Source organism: Pongo pygmaeus, chromosome Y (assembly GCF_028885625.2).
Source record: "Pongo pygmaeus isolate AG05252 chromosome Y, NHGRI_mPonPyg2-v2.0_pri, whole genome shotgun sequence".
Taxonomy (NCBI): domain Eukaryota; kingdom Metazoa; phylum Chordata; class Mammalia; order Primates; family Hominidae; genus Pongo; species Pongo pygmaeus.
In genome coordinates, this window is record NC_072397.2 from 30,186,639 (window position 1) to 30,192,618 (window position 5,980).

The window sequence follows — 5,980 nt, forward strand, 5'->3', positions numbered from 1 at the left end:
TATTCTAGAAGGTCAGACTTAAGAGAGATGAGCCCCTTGACCATCCCAAGGCAGAGTGGTTAACAGATGCAAGTTCTTTTATACATCAGGAAAACAGAAGAGCTAGATATACTCATTAGCACAAGAGAATCAAGGCACAAGCATTGCTACCCTCTACCTCAGCTCAGAAAGCTGAGTTAATTGAACTTACTAGGCCCCTGCAGTTGGGAAAGGATTTAAACATTAACATTTACACTGATTCCAAGTATGATCTTTTAGTGCTTCATTCTAATGCTGCAGTTTGGAATGGGTAAGGACTCCTGACCCCAAGGGCTTTTCCATAAAACATCATTCAGATTTTTAGCTTGTTAGAATGCTGTTTTGCTGCCAAAACTGACTATAATTAATTGCAGAGGATATCAAAAGAGAGACTTATTATGTAAAAGGAAATGCCCTAGTAGATGCCCCAGCCAAGACCCATGCACTGAAAGGGCCAATTAAGCTATGGGCATGCTGGTCAGCATACATATAACTGTGTCAGAATACTCTGAAGAAGTACAAAATTGGGCCAGGTATTGCAATTCAGTCCAGGGCCTCTCTGGCTGTCTGAATGATGGTAATAAATTACTAATGCCAAGTACCAATCATAGGAATATAATTCAGCACTTTCATGATTCTTTTCACCCTAGAAGAGATTCTTTGTTTTTGTTAATGTCTCATTTGTTTATAGGGGTAAATCTTTTCAAGACAATAAAACAGGTGACTCAGCCCTGTGAGCTCTGTTCCTGACATGACCCAAATGGCCAGCAATTTTCTCCTTCTCCAGTCAAGCCTGTCCAACATTGAGGAATCTATCCAGGTGAGAACTGGCAACTCAGATTTACTCTGATGCCTTCCTGCAGGTGATTCAAATATTTGCTAATGCTTACTGATACCTTCACTGGATAGATCGAGGCATTCCCCACCCCATCTGAAAAGTGTATACCAGAAGAAATAACTCCTCAGTTTGGGTAATCTAAAAGCCTGCAAAGTGACAATGGTCCATTTTCAGGTGTATCCCAACACCTATCCTCAGCTTTAGGAATCCAGTATTACCTTCACTCTGCATAGAGACCACAGTCCTCTGGAATGGTGAAAGGGCTAATCCTACTCTAAAGAAGACTCATGCTAAATCAGATGCCTGACTATCTCTAACACCCATAGCTGACTGCGAGTTTGGACTGCTCCAAAGTAAAACTTACAATTAAGTCCTGTTGAGTTAACATATGGAAGGCCTTTCCTAACCACATATTTCCTAATAGATGAAAAGACTCATCAATTACAAAAATATGTCATCGGTCTAGGATAGGTGCAAGGCACTCTGAATATTGAAATAAGAGGCTTCCCTTCCCACATGGGAGGAAAATTCAGTTTTATGTCAGCTACGGATTTAAACTAACTAAAGATGTGGGAGGAAGTTCTCCAGCTGACCAGATTTCCCCAACATCCAAAGGACCACAGCAAGGCCACCTGAGTTCCCCAACAGATGTTCAACTCCAAGGGATTCACAGGTGGGTACATCTGTGTGGAAGTAAAGCTGTTGCTTATTCTGGGAGCCCAATCCAAGGCTGAGGGAGGTGGGCGAGTGTCCATTTAAACTTTGGCAGAGGGCAGGCTGGGTCGTTGCACATCTGCTCTTCCTTCTCAAATTTCTCCTGCTGCCCTAATCCCATCTTGGCCATGAGGGAGGTTGTGCTCACGCAGACCTGGCAGTGCAGGAACCAGATCGGTGCCAAGGTTGGCATCTGGGGCTCTGAGGTCCCAGCTCTGGCGTGCTGGGTGGCCAGGGAAGATGTTGGCACTGGCAGTGACAGGGGTGGTGCCACTGCATTGCAGACCCTGGGCTCCCTGCCATGGATGCAGTGGAACTGGAAGACTGGTGAGGCAGCCGAGGTGGACTCCAGGGACACGGCAGCCTAGGGATGTTGGTGTGGATGAGGGTGGGGGTGGTAGAGGAGCTAGGAGAGGGGCAGGTGTGCCTCCAGATTCCTGGGCTCAGTGACTTGGCCCTGGCCTGTCTGGCCCCTCCAATCTCTTGCAGTTCTGGGGGATGATCTCTGATGAACATCCTATCAACTCTGCTGACACCTGCCACAGGGACAGCAACCTGCAGCTGGAGCGCATCAACATGTACTAACTACAATGAGGCCAGCGTTGAGAACCCAGTCCTCTGATTGCTGTTCTGGGAAGAGCGGCCCTCCCCTTGCTAATACCCTTCAGCCCCACTCAGGGGTCTGGTATGTGCCCTGCACTGTGCTCGTGGACCTGGAGCCGGGCACCATGGACTCTGTGTGCTCGGGGCCCTTCGGGCTGATCTTCAGGCCAACAACTTCATCTTTGTTGAGCTGCGAGTGAAGACTGCCGTGAGGCTCTTTAGCCACGACAGCTCATCTAGCAGTTCCCAAAGGTCATCACTGTGGGAACTGTGGAGCTAGGGCTCCTGAACATCTTCCTATGCTCTGAGTCACTCAATCTGCCTCTCCTAAATGGGCTTTGGGAGGAAGGCCCAGGTGTCTCTTTAAGGTGAGAAGCTACCATTGTAAACTCCCTGCAGGGAGCTGAGCTGAGTCCGTGGCTACTGTCTTCCCTGAAAATGGGCAGGAGCCACCTACAGTAAGGTCTGTTAGCATGTCTGAGGTTTGAGTCCTGACTTAATTTCTAACAGGGGAGGCTGCTGTCCTGTAACTCTGGGGTAGAGTGTTTCATTTGCTCCACCTGCAGGATGAATGGTGCTTTCACCTTACATGTGACACTTGGTCCATTTTTCATTGTGGTTGTGACCACTGTTGACTGTATACCTGGCTATGAAGTGACTGACTGTACTGTCTTACAGGTCAGTGTGGGGCCGGAAACAAGGCCAAGGGGCACTAAACAGAAGGTGTGGAGCTGATGGAGTCAGTGATGGACATTGTCAGAAAGGAGTGTGAAAGCTGTGAATGCCTGCAGGGTTTCCAGCTGACCCACTCCCTGGGTGGGGGGACTGTGTCTGGGATGAGTACGCTTCTCATTAGTAAGATCCAGGAGGAGTGTCCAGACAGGATCATAAACACATTCAGCATCCTGCCCTAGTCCAAGGTGACAGACACCGTGGTGGAACCTACAATGCCACCCTCTCAGTCCACCAGCTCATAGAAAATGCAGATGAGACCTTTTGCTTAGATAATGAAGCTCTATATGACATCTATTCCAGAACCCTAAAACTGCCCACACCCACCTATGGTGATGTGAACCATCTGTTATCTGCTACCATGAGTGGGGTCACCATGGGCCTGTACTTCCCCAGTCAGCCAAATGCTGACCTGCAGAAGCTGGCTGTGAACATGGTCCCATTTCCCAGGCCGCATTTCTTCATGCCTCGCTTTGCCCCACTGACCAGCCAGGGCAGCCAGCATTACCGGGCCCTGACTGTGGCTGAGCTTACCCAGCAGATGTTTGATGCTAAGAATATGACGGCTGCCCCAGTCATGGCCACTACCTAATGGTGGCTGCCATTTTCAGGGGTTGCATGCCCATGAAGAGGGTGGGTGAACAAACATTCAACATTCAAAATAAGAACAGCAGCTACTTTGCTGACTGGCTACCCCAAAACATGTATACATATGTAACTAACCTGCACATTGTGCACATGTTCCATAAAACCTAAAGTATAACAGTAATTAAAAAAAAAAAAAAACCAGCCATCAGTGACATCTCACCCCAGGGGCTAAAAGTGTTGGCCACCTTCATGGGCAACAGCACGGCTATCCAGGAACTCTTCAAGCATGTCTCAGAACAGGTTACAGCAATGTTCAAGTGCAAGGTCTTCCTCCACTGGTACATGGGCAAGAGCATGGATGAGACAGAGTTCACTGAGGCCAAGAGCAACATGAATGACCTGGTGCCGGAAACCTAGCAGTACCAGGATGCCATGGCTGAGGAGGAAGAATTTGAGGAGTGTGCTGAGGAGGAGGTGGCCTAGAACTTTCCTTTTCTTGGGTAAAGGATGGAAATTATGTGGATTCTTTATTGTGTTCTGACAGCCCTGTGTCACTATGCAATTGTTCATTTGTGTCTTTTCATCTTCTTCTGATGCATTTTAAAGCATTTTTATGGTATGTGATTTTGCCTACTAAAGTATTCTCATAACATCTTGTTTCACCTCTAACTTCTTTCTATAGGCTCTCTGTCTACTACTGCCAGATGTGCTTAGTTGTCCTGCAAGGCTGAAGCTGTCTGGGCTTATCACATGCCCAGGAACAAGCATTCCAGTGGTTCCAGGAGGGGTTGGCATGGGCTGTGGATGTGGCAGGAAGGCTTCACATGAACTTATGGATGTGCTGGGACTTGGGCAGCTATGTGGTGGGAAACCTGTTTCTGAAGGCAAGCCTTGGGTTATCCCATGTAACAAACTTCCAGGGAAACAGCTGGCCCTCTGTTTCTGGAACTTTAAAAGTGGTCAGTGTCCCTGGTGGACAATGTCCCAAAGTCCCACCTCAGGGTAGGAATGTGGTCTGACAGCTGATTCTGAACCAGCATTGAAGGGTGGGAAAGTAGGACCCCAGCCACTCTATCACCATGATGGCCTGGGTGTGAACATGTGGCTTCATTCTCTTAATGAGGTGGGCATGGGGTATCTGGCACGAGCTGTTGGGCAGGAATCAAGCCCAGTGTCTGCTCACATGCACTGAACCCTATGTAGGTGATTAGGTCCTGGGGGCCATAGATGGTGGCTGCTGGGCCTGTGTGCTTGGGGCAGTTTCTCCAAAGGCACAGATAGAGTTTCTGAACAGGACCTGGGGAGACAGGCAGATGCTCACAAGTGTTGCTTCCCCCAAGTGGCAATCAGTGAGAAAAACACCTGAGTGGAGTTCTTACCTGTCCCAGTCTGGGGGTCTGATGCTCTCTGGAAAGGTGATTAATGCACACTGTCTGCTGTCTCTCTGTCCCCCACTCCAAAACTTCAGGGCAAAAATAATCCAAGATTGTCAGGATGAGACTGGTGAGGGTGGCACCTTTGGGGATAGGTCTTTTAGCCTGGCAGAATCTCCACCCCAGGCTTCTTGGGGAGCCTGGACTTCAAAGCCTGCTTTGGGGAAGCTGTCAACAGATGTGTGTGTGAGCTGAGTACTGGGCAGCATGACAAGACAGTGCTCTTCTACCTAGCTCTTGTAGAAATTGTCGGTGGCCTGTGTAATTACCTCTTGGCAATTCCCACCCCACCCTCATCACACACATAAGCTGAAGCCAGCATAGCCTGGGGGTGGGAAGATGTACAGGTTCTACCACAGGACCCCTGGGCCTACCCACCTGCCCCAGGTGTGTCAGGGAAAACAGGTGAGGCCCCTTTCTTTTTGTTTACTGAATGTTGGCAATGGCCTTTTGCAGCCAAATGGGAACAGGCAAGCAGGAGAGTGCCTCATCTTGAAAGAAGTGGCTCCTGGAAGCAGCTGGGAGGTGGCAGAGGTCCCACATACTCCCTTAACCTGTTCTCAGATCAGGAAAAGGGGTCTCTGTGACAGCCCTCCTCAGAGGCTCTCACTCTCTGAGGGGTGTCCTTGCCCACCCAGGTTTGCCCCCATCTGAAATGTCTTTGCATGGAACTGGTTGGGAAGGTTCAGCTGCAGCAACTGGAACCTACCCACATCTAGTATCTCCACTGACACATGGGGTCAGATGTTCCTCCTGGAGTGGTACACCCAGAGTGGCAGAGAAGGTAAGTCACTGCTGCAGTTCCCAATGGGTCTGAATGTGGATCAGACTTGGTACCCATGTATTTCCCAATTACCTGGTTCCATCTGGGGGCTTCATGGACAGGATTGGTCCTTTTCCAGGCCTCTTTTCCATATGCCAGCTACAGGCCCAGATTTCCAAAGTAATTGGAGCCCCCCTTCCAGCCTGGCAAGCATGGCTTGTTGTGGCAGAAGGACATCAAGTCTACAGGCAGCAGAACCTGTCTGGGTATGTTCTCTACCCCTGGAGGCCC

At 49.2% G+C, this 5,980-nt stretch overlaps 1 pseudogene; it reads left to right on the top strand.

The window, feature by feature from the left end:
• Positions 1 to 1,698: 1,698 nt before the first annotated feature.
• Positions 1,699 to 3,976, top strand: LOC129025954 (tubulin beta-8 chain-like; annotated as a pseudogene).
• Positions 3,977 to 5,980: the final 2,004 nt, after the last annotated feature.